General features: G+C 38.3%; 1 protein-coding gene across 1 annotated transcript in view; it reads left to right on the plus strand.

Moving 5' to 3' along the window:
* The first annotated feature begins 12,419 nt into the window (after positions 1-12,419).
* The window catches only part of LOC134292527 (transmembrane protease serine 11C-like), an 87,308-nt gene continuing 86,493 nt past the window's right edge, over positions 12,420-13,234 (plus strand). The window contains exon 1 of the mRNA XM_062957748.1: positions 12,420-12,497. The gene's annotated coding sequence lies outside the window, so the exon portion shown is untranslated. The remainder of the gene's footprint in view (positions 12,498-13,234) is intronic.

The raw sequence follows: 13,234 nt of genomic DNA on the forward strand, positions 1-13,234 counted from the left end.
AGGATATAATGTCAGGCTGCTCACTGGAGGAAAGGATATTAGAGGTAAAGATGAAGTACTTTGGCCACATAATGAGAAGACAAGAAAGCTTGGAGAAGAGAATGATGGTGGGGAAAATGGAAGGAAAAAGGAAGAGGGGCCAACTAAGGGCAAGATGGATGGATGGTATCCTTGAAGTGACTGGCTTGACCTTGAAGAAGCTGGGCGTGGTGATGGCCGACAGGGAGCTCTGGCATGGGCTGTTCACAAAGAGTCAGAAGTGACTGAACGAATTAACAGTAAAACATCTGTAATCATGAAGTTCTGACAAAAAATGTTATGTGTTTATTTGACATGTCATGTGTTGCTGTTTATTAACAAATAAAGTACTTTGAAAAAGGAAGTGAGATTTTTCTTTGAAACAAATGACTACTAAAAATCTGATACATATGCAAATTTGGACAAAAAGAATCTGACCTTATAAACCCAGATTAATAGCCATGTTTTAATTTGGTATCGGATTGATAACAGCATTGATACTACCTGAGCCTGTTAGATAAGGTTGATTGGAGTTGCAGTCCAACATCATCGAGAGGGCCATATTTTACCCTGACCATAGGATAGCTTGCTATGTTGTTGTTGTTGTTGTTGTTATTATTATTATTATTATTATTATTATTATTATTATTATTATTATTATTATTATTATGTTCTCTAGAACCAGCATGGGGTGATTTGAGTCCTGGCCCAGGACTCCAGGACACCAGGTTCAGATCCCTGCTTGACCATGGAAACCTACTGGATGATCCTTGGGCAAGTCATGCTCCTTCATTATCAGGAGAAAGTGTTAATTTACCCACTAGGAACAAATCTTGCTGAGGAAACTCCATGGTATATTTATCTTAGTGTTGGATTTGACTGAATATTACTCATCTTAGGATAAAGGAAGGAAGGATCAATTGCATGTGACAGTTTGAGCATCTTTGATGATCAGTGCAAGAATCGCACATTGGACAAAATGAGTTCTACAATGGTGAAGACTTGACTGATACCCAACTATAAAAAGGTTAGTGTGATGTCTTGCTTGGTTTCCTATCCCCTGCTTATTTCCTGTTCTGCTGTACTTGGGTGGAATGTTCCATTGGCTCTCATTTTGGGGGTGGAGCTTGGGACTCCCCTGTAGGTTTGGATGAGATGGTTCAGCCTGGGAGCTAATCTCTAAAGGCCTTTTTCCCTCCATTTGGCATTCCTGAGAAAAACCTCTTAGAGATAGGTCTTAGAATTTGGTCTGGGTTCTTTGATCTGGCAAATTCAAACAGGCAACATAAATCACGTATTTACCTCATAGTCATTATAGATAGTTCACCATAGCTGGTACTTACCACATAGGTCATAGTTTAGGTACTTACCTCAAAGATAGCAAAGCTGATAGTTTACCTCATAGCTTATGTACTTACCTTATAGTTTACCTCAGAGTCATTATAGATAGTGCTTATCATAGCCTTGTAAATACCCTATAGTCCTTACCTTATAGTTTCCTCATAGCTTGTGTGTTTATTCTTTATAGTCTTTATAGCCTTCATTCTCAATCAATATAGTTTTATTTCTTTATAATTTCAGCGATTTTACCTCATATTATTTCTAATACAATAAAAGGACTATTTCCTGTGTTCAATAAATATATTTTTGGTTATCTTTACCAGCTTCAAGAGTGTTTACTTTGGGGTTTGAAGTATAATTAAAGGGTAAACCGAACGCCGCTTGGGTAGCCAGACCTAAAGATAGCCATTTCCCCCAGCGTGCCTTCACAGTTAGTTTTAACAGAAGAATATGGAGTATACCCTGGCCATCCCTAATCTTAAAATAAAATCTGTATGTTTGTTTAAGCAAGAGACAGATGGTAATTGCTGCATTTACTTATCTCCTTGACAAAAAGATTTGCCAGTTTTTAAAAAGCCTGGCAAACCCTTTATCTAATGGGAAACTATTGTTTACTAGATATTTTTTAAAAAAAGAGCTATTTGTTAGTTGCAAAAATATCTCATTCCTACATGTTATCACAGTCGTACCTGAAGCTTTATCAGAGAGACTTGTTGAGCTTGTTTAATCAACCACGTTACCTTTTATTTTTGTATATCTTAATGTAACCTACAGAACCTCTAATCTTTTCTCAGTGACACATAACTGATAGTTAGCCACTCGTACATTACGTGAACTGGAGGAGCCCTTCGCCTACCTTGCGCCTGTCATAAAGAGGTGCAAATTCCATTCAAAGTTTATTAGAACAGAGGTTGGTTTGCTCAGCATGGAACGATCTCTTTCAAAGACTTCCCCGGAATTACTTCACGTGACTTGGAGATTCCCTTTCTTGCTGAGAACACTGTTGATACTATGGAGCAGTATTGTAGCATGGCTCAGATGGGGTCCCCATCTTAAAGGGTAAGTCCACATTTTTAAAAGATTTTGAAGATGAATGACCATAGAGCTTAATATGAAAGTGTATCTATTAACTGTTGACGTAGGATACTTTTAGCCAAAGCATTCCTACTAATTATGATGCCAGACTTAGCGTGGACACCCGATCGGCGTAGGCCACCGCGTAAGTCCGGTTTCAATCGCAGTGAAAAGACATAGTGCACAAAATTCTTCATTTTCTTTTTTTCTTAAGATTTTGTTTGATAAGAGCAAAGACAGAGAAAACTAAATTGAAATATTGGAAGACTACTATTTATAAAGTGTCATCTGGTGAATTTCCCTGAATGTAGGAGTGCAATTGAGTCATAACAGCCTTGTCTGGAAGTTCTTCCACACTTGTATTACTCTAGTTTTTAACTTACGAACCCATTCATTTTTAATCTGTCTACATTTCTCACAGTTCTTCTTTAGCCTATCTTCTGAGAAGGGCAGGCGAGGAAGGAAATCTCCCACAGAAGATGCCTTCTGGTTTCTCTTCAAAGTCTTTAACATTGTACAACTTTGTGGTAGACAAAAGACTTGAAATGTTTGCTAATAAATTGGCCTTACACTTTACTGATTGAAAACCAGCATTCCTTCCTTTGAAACATAGCCTACAGCACTTTTTTAATGGTTTCCCATCTAAGTCCTTGTCAGGGCCAACTTCTTAGCTTCCAAGTTCAGACAGGATCTAGTGCCTTTGGGGCATTTAGTTTCTCTTACTGAATTTATATTTGTGGTTCTTTTAAATGATTTGTTCTTACCTGCTTTTAGCATGATTGATTGAGCCCCTGGTGGCGCAATGGGTTAAATCCAGCAGGACTGCTGACTGAAAGGTCAGTGGTTTGAATCTGGGGAGCGGGGTGAGCTCCCGTCTGTCAGCTCTAGCTCCCCATATGAAGACATGAGAGAAGCCTCCCACAGGATGATAAAACATCAAACAACCGAGTATCCCCTGAGCAACGTCCTTGCAGATGGCCAATTCTCTCACACCAGCAGTTTCTCAAGTCACTCCTGATATGAAAAAAAAAAAGCATGATCGATATTTTGACTCTATTTTAACTTCGGTACAATGTACATTTTTTATCTCTGTCTGTTGCAACTTTTGAAAAGGTGGCATATCAATAAATATTCTCATCTTTAAGTTTGTGTTTTTGTCATATAATGAACATGAAAAAAACCAGTTAAAAAAACATTTGTTTCTTGATCCATCTAGCTTGTCTTCTAGCCAAAAGGGTATTAGGCACCTATGCTGGTGAAGGGGTCTGGCTGATGATAGATGATGTAATTAATAGAGGTTTAAATTATGTTTTATTGTGTTTTCAGGTTATCTTTGATTCTGAAATTGCCAGCTATAACCCCCATCCCTATTCAAATTTTTCATTTGACAGTCAAGTATATAATTTGATTTGGTCCATCAATCAAATGACAGATTTCTATTATAAAAATTCAGCCAAATAAGGATGCTGGAGGAGCTTAACATAATAACAAAAGTCCATCAGCTAAGCAAAAACTCCAGAACTTTCTTATCATATTTTTGATAACAGATTACCCCTAATTTGAATTGGCATTTCAGCCTGCCCTACAAGGTTCCAGATTATCCTCTGATAATCTTGATTATTTATTGGAAGCACCACCTTCAGAGTCAACCACAGTATTGCCAACATTCTTTCTCTTCCCTGGTTTGGAATAATGGTTGAACTTTTGTTCATAAACATGGTGTGGACAACCTGCGTCTTTCCTGATGGGGTGAGGTTACATAGCCAGTGCTGGGAGTTGCAATTTGACAATATCTTGAGGGATTGCAAGTTGCCTTCCTCTGGTTGAAATCAAAATATCAAATTGTGAGCCAAGTACTAGTTTTCTCACAGAAGACTGACAAGGCAGTTGGTGGAGGAAGATGCTATGTATAAAGGAATGGCAGCAGGGGGGAATCTTTTTATAATATTCCACCGCTGCCACCAATATAAAAGAATGAGCAAAGCGGGGAGGCTAGGCTGAGAGACTAATTATAACAGATTTTCTTTTTAAAATGGTAGCTGCCACCAACTTAAAATGTCTTTAGGATTTTTGTTGTTAAATGTGTCTGAGGCAAACTTCTCCCATTTCCTGCCCACACCGTTTTCACCCCTGGCTCCCAAACTGATGTTCATTATGAGGCTTTTCTGTGGTATTTTATTGTTGTATCGCTGGAATTTTTAATAAAGGTTTCTTGATGGAAAATATACACTGTGGAGGCTTTTGGAAGTTGAAAATAGAATAAAAATTTATTTTCTTTAAAACAGGCAAATAATTACTTCAGAGAGGTTCATAAGCGTAATTGGTTACAGACGTTCTTCAGCTTAACTTAGTTGTATGTTTCAGGTTACTTCACTTAGTTCCAAACAGTTTCAACCAACCAATCTATCTATTGGTCACAAAAACCCTCGTTCTATTTGCTGAGAATAGACACGAGTTCCCCTGGGTTGTTAATTAACTCTAACCTAGAGTCTTTCTATTAACCAACCCAGTAGTGAGACACAATTCCTTGAGTTATCTTTCCCCAAGAGATCCAAAACTGCCTGACTTAGCCTGTCAGTTTCCACAGCTTTCAGTTCTCTCTCACACACACACCCTCCAAACTCCAAAACCCAACTGCTCTCTTCAAACCCTCCAAACAGAACTGCCTGGAGTTTTTTTCCCCCTCTGCACTCTAAGACTTAGCTCCTCCCATCTGCTCTGGTTGGCCAATCCTAGGAGTCTCTCTCTAAGCTCCTCCCCCTTTCTAACCACACTCAAGATGGCTGCCTGGCATTCCTCTACAAAATGGATGCCTGCCTCACTCACTGTTACCAAGGCTTCATTCCTGGCCTAATAGGTAAGGTTCACTACACTATGCCATGCTGGCAGTCCAAAAAGGGTCCTGGATCTTGACTACCGTATATATTTGTGTATAAGTCAACCTCATGTATAAGACAAAGACAGGTTTTATCACCAAAATTATGGATTTTGATATGACTCATGGATAAGTTGAAGGTCATTCCATGGAGAGGGTCAGGCTGCCAGTATTACCTCAGGAAGACAGCTGCCCATGACTACTGCCATTTTCCCTCCCAGGTATTTAAAAAGACCAGAAGTGGTGGCATAGCAGAAAGAATAGAGGGATGAATACATAATTTAGGTTCTCCTGGGATGGACAAAACACTTGTCTTTCTCCACGCTACACAAAGAAAGGGATTGTTGCTTTTTCAACAACACAGTTCTTATACTAACCCAAATATGCTTGGTGGATTTTTTGACGAAAAGTGCTAGACTTATACATGTGTATATACAGTACGATGAATATATTTTTTGTCTTTGGGGCTGAGAAGCTCTGACTCCAATGTTTTTATCTGAGGAAAACAGGAAGAGCCAGATCCAGCTGCATGTACATCAGGCTCACCCTCAAGCATTTTGATAGGAAGCAATTACACTACAATTACATATCAAATATTGTGGGAATCCATCTGTAATTCTTCCTACTCACAGCTCTTCCTCATCCTCTTCATCCTGGAAAGAAGTTGTGAGTGGGTTCTGTCCTGGACCTGATTCTGTTCAACATCTTTATTAATGACGTAGATGAAGGGTTAGAAGGCATGATCATCAAATTTGCAGGTGACACCAAATTGGGAGGAAAAGCTAATACTCCAGAAGACAGGAGCAGAATCCATCTTAACAGATTAGAGAGATGGGCTGAAACTAAGAAAATGAAGTTCAGCTGGGACAAATGCAAGATACTCCACTTCGGCAGAAAAAATGAAATGCAAAGATACAGAATGGGGAATGTTACAGAATGGCTTGAAAGCAGTATGTGTGAAAAATACCTTGGAGTCCTCGTGGACAACAAGTTAAACATGAGCCAACAATGCGATGCAGCAGCTTAAAAAACCAATGGGATTTTGGCCTGCATAAATAGGAGTATAGTGTCTAGATAAAGGGAAGTCATGCTACCCCTCTATTCTGCCTTGGTCATAAGGAGGAGGGAAAAATCTTATTTTTGCTGCCCTGGAGACTAGGAACAATGGCTTCAAACTACAGGAAAGGAGATTCCACCTGAACATTAGGAAGAACTTCCTAACTGTGAGAGCTGTTCACCAGTTTAACTCTCTCCCCCGGATTGTGGTGGAGGCTCCTTCTTTGGAGGCTGTTAAGCAGAGGCTGGATGGCCATCTGTCGGGGATGCTTTGAATGCGATTTTCTTGCTTCTTGGCAGGGGGTTGGATTGGATGGCCCACGAGGTATCTTCCAACTCTGTGATTCTATGATTCTATAGGTCCACTCAAATGGCTAGTGGCATAAGAGACTAGACTTTATAAGGTGTACCCTGAGTCTCATGAGAAGAGGGCCTCTGCAATAGGTCGGGTTTTTGGAAGATCTCTAAATCTTACAGGATCCTGGAATTGTCGTGACTTTCGATAGCCTTTCCATAGACTTGACACAAGTATACTGAATGCTCTTAAGCTGGCCTGGCAAGAAAGAGAGCTTTACCTATATTGCTGTTTGAAAAGCAAAACAACACTGGCTGGGATGCCACTCCCCATTCATTATTCCATTTTGGGAGAAAGGCATGATGTAAATTTGATTCATCCTCTGATTTTGATATTCCTTTGAATTGTATCTGTGTGGCTTGGAAGGAATATTGAAATTACATTTCCCAAAACCTCATTTAGCATTGATTATCATTCACTTAGGTACTGTATAGTTGTCAAGTCTGAAATATTCCTGCATGAAAACATAAAAGGGTTATGTCAGTTCCATTGCAAGGGAGCTCACACCTTCACTTACTCGACATCTCCAACAAGGTTGTGTTTTAAATGTACTCATTCTCGACAATGTCCATCACATTGTCCACTGCAAGATGCACAAAATCACCTCACCCTCTCTAGGCAACTTAGGCATTACTTGAAAAGATCATCTTGTTCAATTACTTCTTTCATCTTAAACGTTAAGCAAGATGACAAAGAAGGTTTAAACAATAATATATTAATTGACTGGATTATTCAAAATATTTAAAACATTATGTTCAATGAAAATGTAATGATTAGGCTGCAAACTTTTGAATAAAAGATTGACTATTAACTTGGTCATGGAATACAACCAATATTGGAACCAGTTGGATGTCAAAGGGGAAAGTATTTCATAACTGGGCTACTTCAGAGAAAAAGCCCTGTCAGATCAGCAGAGTGAAAAATGAAGAAGACTCCTGTCTTTTTATTGAATGTGTAAGGGTGGTGATTTAAGATCATTATATATCTTTCAGTCCATTAGACCAGAGTTTCTCAAACTCTGCTTCTCCAGATGTTTTGGATTTCAGCTCCCACAATTCCTAGCAGCTGGTAAGCTCCCACAATTCCTAGCTCCCACAATTCCTAGCAGCTCCAAAACATCTAGAGGAGCACACTTTGAGAAACACCGCTTTAGACAACTTTCCCCCTGTTGTTCCATTTCAATATTATATCCAAAATTTGGGGCCCATTTTATCATACATTCATCAATTTGTTCATTTTCCAACTTTACTCTGTGTGACATTTAGACATTTTCCCATCCAGATCTCATCATACATACAAAGCTTAATCTCAGACTTTTTTATTTCTCAAAACTAATTTTTAAAATCCATTTTAAATCTCAGCAAAGTGTCTATAATGCTACCACTGAAATTCTAAGTGACCCCTTAAAATTCATCTTGTTTTTAAAGTATGTATTTATCATTTTCTAATATCAACAAGTCTTGATAAGTTACTCATAACTCATTAACTTTTTTTCAATTCTAAATAAAGCTTCATGCATTGAAATCCATAATGGAGCTCAGAGCATAGGTAATGTTTCTTTTCCAAATTCTCAAAATACCATGCCTTGCAAAATGATTATTAATATTAGTATTTGCATTAAGCTTGCTGTTCCACAAAAAAAATGCCACTCAAACCTCAGGTCATGCCCTTCCAGTTTCAGCAATCTATCATTATCTAACATTAATTACCCTTTATGCTAAATTAAACAACTTGCAAAATGTGTTTTCAAATCCAGTAAACCAAGCCCTCCCCTTTCCTTCCCAGCAAAGACAAAACTGGAGCCTTTCTCTCCCTTGAGAGCACTCTAACTGCCATGGCTCAAGGCTTTGTAGTCCTGGGAGTTGTAGTTTCAGAAGATCTTTAACCTTCTATATGAAAGAGTGCTGTTGCCTCACCAAAATACAGCTCTTAGGATTGCAAAGCATTGAGCTATGGCAATAAAAGTGGTATCAAACTGATTCCTGAGACTTGTAGTTTGACAAGGTACCAGCACTCTTTGGCAGAGAAGGCTAAAGACGTTGTGAAACTTCAGCTCCCGGGATTAGATAGCAGTGAGCCATGACAGTTTAAATGGTGTCAATCTGCATGAATTCAGCAATTTATATGCACTCTTTGCAGCTGAGGTGACACTGATTTTTTGGTTTTTTTGGTGATGTCTTTTATCTTGCTCCCAAATGTGCCTTCCAAAAAGATTTGTGTACTAAGAAGCAGGGTAGGCAAGCTTTCATCCATCTTGGCAAAATTGCATTTACTAATAAAGAACCCATTTTAGAAAACATGTGTGATAATGTCCTCAGTTTCTCTCTTGTCATATGCATTGCACAGTATACTTGTGTATATCTATAATTTGCTTTTATTCAAGTAATGGAAGTACTCCAATTTCCATCTTCTCCAGAACAGAAAAAAGTCCCAATTCAACATAAATATAATCTAAAAAAAAATGGAAATGAAGGCTATAATGAGAAGATAGGACATCAATATTAAAAATATGGTTGCAACATTAGTGCCAGAGTAAAAAATGGAGAGTACTCCTATAGAATAAGGAATTTGAGCAGCATGTTGTTTGTCACACAGTAGCTCTTCTACACAACTATTAAAGGTACATGAGCCCGCCACAACCTTCACACCTCACAGGTCAGAAAAAGTTTAATGGGTCCAGATATACCAATGTAAGCTTTTAAAATGGTTCAAGAGAAGTTGTCGGTGAAAAACGACAACCGGTGTGTTCCCATGGTCATTAATTGTTTAATCTTCAATACACAATTGTTCTCATCCATGCAAAAGTGTCTGCTCATACATAAATGAATACAACTATACGCTTCTTTCAGATCTCTCCACCTTAGAGACTGGTAGAACTGGATGCTATGTACAAAAACTCTTTAATTTTAGTCTTCATATGAGTCCTGAATGCTTTCCTGGGCTCTTATGTCTTCTGATAGGGGGAAATCTATTTCTTTTATAATAGGATGTAATTTTGAAACAAACTAGGGACAGAACAAGTGAAGTATGAGGAAGAACTGAGGGTACACCTACACTGTAGGTTTGCTTTCTAATGGTCATGGCTCAATGATATGGAATCATAGGGATTGCAGTTTTACAAGGTATTTAGCCTTCTCTGCAAAAGTGTGCTAGAACTTCACTAAACTTTAACTCCTATCATTCCATAGCATTGAACCAAGGCAGTTAAAGTAGGGGTCAAACATTTGGGTTCTACAAAAAGGCAAATAAGCCTTGAATGACATTGAATGACCAGTTTCTGAGAGAGGAGAGGAAGGTGCAATCTAAAAAAGAAAGAAAGAAAGAAAGAAAGAAAGAAAGAAAGAAAGAAAGAAAGAAAGAAAGAAAGAGAGTGAGTGAGAGAGAGAGAGAGAGAGAGAGAGAGAGAAAGGACACTGGCACACCAAGAATAGCTACTAGCATTACCATTCAAAAAACGTGTTAGACAATTTGTCCATTCTCATAAGAGAAAGAGACAATGGAAATGTATGGAAAATTTGGAGAAATAGAAATAGAAGAAATTATTTTCTGGACTTCCTAATAATTAATGCAGAGCAATTGAATATTTTTTTAAAATCCTTATCTAGATATTTCTGGGTGGGCAGAGTATTCTTGCTATCCTTTGTTAATGTTCCTGTTCTCCCCAAACCCTGAAAGTTTTAGCTTTTGGTGTGCTGTGATTTCAGTTGTGACTTCAGCTGTATAATATGCTTAATTATGTCACCCATGCTTACAACCAGTGGTGACTGGTGACCCCAGAAGCACATAAAAAAGCTCTTGTGAAGTTAAGTAGAAGTTTTAGTTTGAACTTTTAAGGTGCTATCCAATGTGATGGAATTACTTTAGTACCTTGAATACTTCCTTGAAATTTCAGCATAGAAAAAAACATAATGAAACATGTATCCTAGTTCAGAACTTGTGAGACTCTACAATTATTCCACACATCCAAGTTGCAAACATGAGTCATCATTACTGTGTCCTGGCTTGATTTCTTTGTTTGTATGATAAAATGCAGCATTTCTCAGCCAACGTTTTCTGTCTAGCAAAAGCCACAATTATCCAAGAACAGTTGATGAGAGTCAAGCAATTTCACCTTGTTGTTGTTATTCTCGTTACTGCTAGCTTGGTTTCAATTTATGGTGACCATATGAAATTGAGATCCCCATGATTTTGCTTTGTTTGCTCAGGTCTTGCAAACTCAGGGTATGGCTTTATTGAGCAAATTTACCTGCATTTTGGGGATTCCTCTTTCCCTTCTATCTTTGATTTTACTGAGCATTTTTGTTTTTCCTTCACTTTGCTACACTTATTATATACTGTTGCACTCTCATTCCTCTTTTAATTCCATAAATACAGCTGGGGAGTCTGGAAATTGTACTCTTACCTCTTTTCTCCAAGATACCCAAATGGATTTCTGAGTCCACCTGAGATGATTCTAAGGGAAAGACACATGGGATTGCGTCTTAAGTCTACATGTCAAATTTGCCTTTTTACCTTTAGTCAGTTTGAGACATCAGTCCTACCTCCTTACATATGTCTGTTCAATTTACATCTCATCAGGTTCTTCCATCTATGGGGAGGGTGCTTTTAAATGCAGCTAAGCATAGGATTTGTTCAATTTCCTGGACACTTGTGGCAGTGTTAGGAACTAAAACACAATGGAATCAGGTTGTTGAACCTAATGGTTCCAGAATCTGATTATACTTGGTGAAAGCCCAGGGCAAGCTGAAGGTCCAAAACATGACCCCTCCTGGTGCTTCAGGGTGGAAACAGAGAGAAAAATCAGATAGAAAAAGCTCTTGTGAAGTCAAGTAAAAAACATGATCGCAATTCATTTTAGAAAAAATGTCCCTGAAATTAAATTCTTCTCCCTGGAGAATGAAGTTCCAAAACACTTGAGATCAAACAAAACCCAATGGAAGACCAGCATCCAGCCTCTACCTATTCCAGTAAAGTGAATGAATGGCAAACTATGTTACCACAGAACACATGGTGTTGGATACCCCTTGGACTTAGCTTTTTTGACTACCTGTCAAACCCTGCTTTTTAGGTTCACCATGAAAGTAGTTTCTGACAATCATTATATGGGAATAAACTGGACTAGAAAATGAAAGGCGGCCTTGGGATAGGAAGCACCTCCCATGGGAGGTTCCTAGGGTAACACATAATTAGGAGATTAGATATAGCTATAACATTAATGACACAGGAGTCAGGGATATCTGTGGAGGAGTGAGCAGTTGGAGACATCCGAGCTATCTTTACATCTCTTGCTTACTAATCTGGTATTCCATCTGGTGGCTGTGGACAGACCATAAAGAAAGAATAACTAAGGAGCAATAACAATGGAAAATCTCATCACAGGGTGTTAGCCACTAGGACACAGAGTGGTGGCACATCTTTGAAAATCTCATCTGTTGCTGGCTGAACTGATCTTCTCCATGGCCAAGTGAGACTTTTCCACTGTGCTTGTTGGAAGGCTAGCATCTCAACTTTTTCTCCATGCTGACATCTCGGTGTTCTTCTGATTTGTTCCTTGGCTCACCCACATTTTCCATTTCCACATACTGCCGGGTGTTGCACCACAGACGTTCCAATGAAGGAATTTCAATTGCCAATTTTCCCAGCTTGTCATGCCAGACAGTGTGAGAACTGCGCGTTTCAGCAACATTTTCCATGTGTTTATGATTTCATCCAACCTAGGTTGGGAGCCCATATTGACTACCAGAGCTATCATCATCATAGGCCTTGGGGCCTTCAGAGGTAGGTAATATGAACTCATTTGAATTGCAGATTTTCTAAGGTAAGTTAATTACCAGCCTTAGAAGATTCTGTATTGGACAGATCCTTCTTTTGTCTGATTCTCAATTATGTTGGGTCAGAGGTCCCTTCTACACAGCCATATAAAATGCAGATTATCTGCTTTGAACTGAATTATATGGCAGTGTAGACAGATGTAATCCAGTTCAAAGAAGATAATGTGGATTATTGTCTTTGATCATTTGGATTATATGGTAGTGTAGAAGGGGCCTGAGCTGGTTGGAATCAGAGATTGGAAATAGCAGGTTACAAGCAGCACAATCACTTGTGGCTGGTTGCTTTTTGGGAGGTATTGAGTATGGACCTAAGTCACTTAGTCAAGTAACAAGCTGTTTTTGTATAAAAGGCAATGTATTCTAGTTAAAAAAAAACTACTTCTGAACAATTTTTAAAGGCATTTTACAGGAATCTTTCATGTTTTCATCCATACTCTTCTTGAGATTCCTTTTTCTATTAGAAATTATAAAGGAAAGGAATAAGGTGTACAATAAATAGCACAACAAGGCATATTCAATTACTGCTGTAAGCAATGACAGAGTTATTTTTTAATAATTCTATTTTTATAGAATGAGCATGTAATGGGATGTAATTTTCTAGGACCTGATTCAAATGTTTCTCATTTCAGCCATTTTGTAATTATTACAAATCAATGATATTTAATAATAATGATTATTTGAAAG

Source organism: Anolis carolinensis, chromosome 6 (genome assembly GCF_035594765.1).
Source record: "Anolis carolinensis isolate JA03-04 chromosome 6, rAnoCar3.1.pri, whole genome shotgun sequence".
Classification (NCBI taxonomy): Eukaryota; Metazoa; Chordata; class Lepidosauria; order Squamata; family Dactyloidae; genus Anolis; species Anolis carolinensis.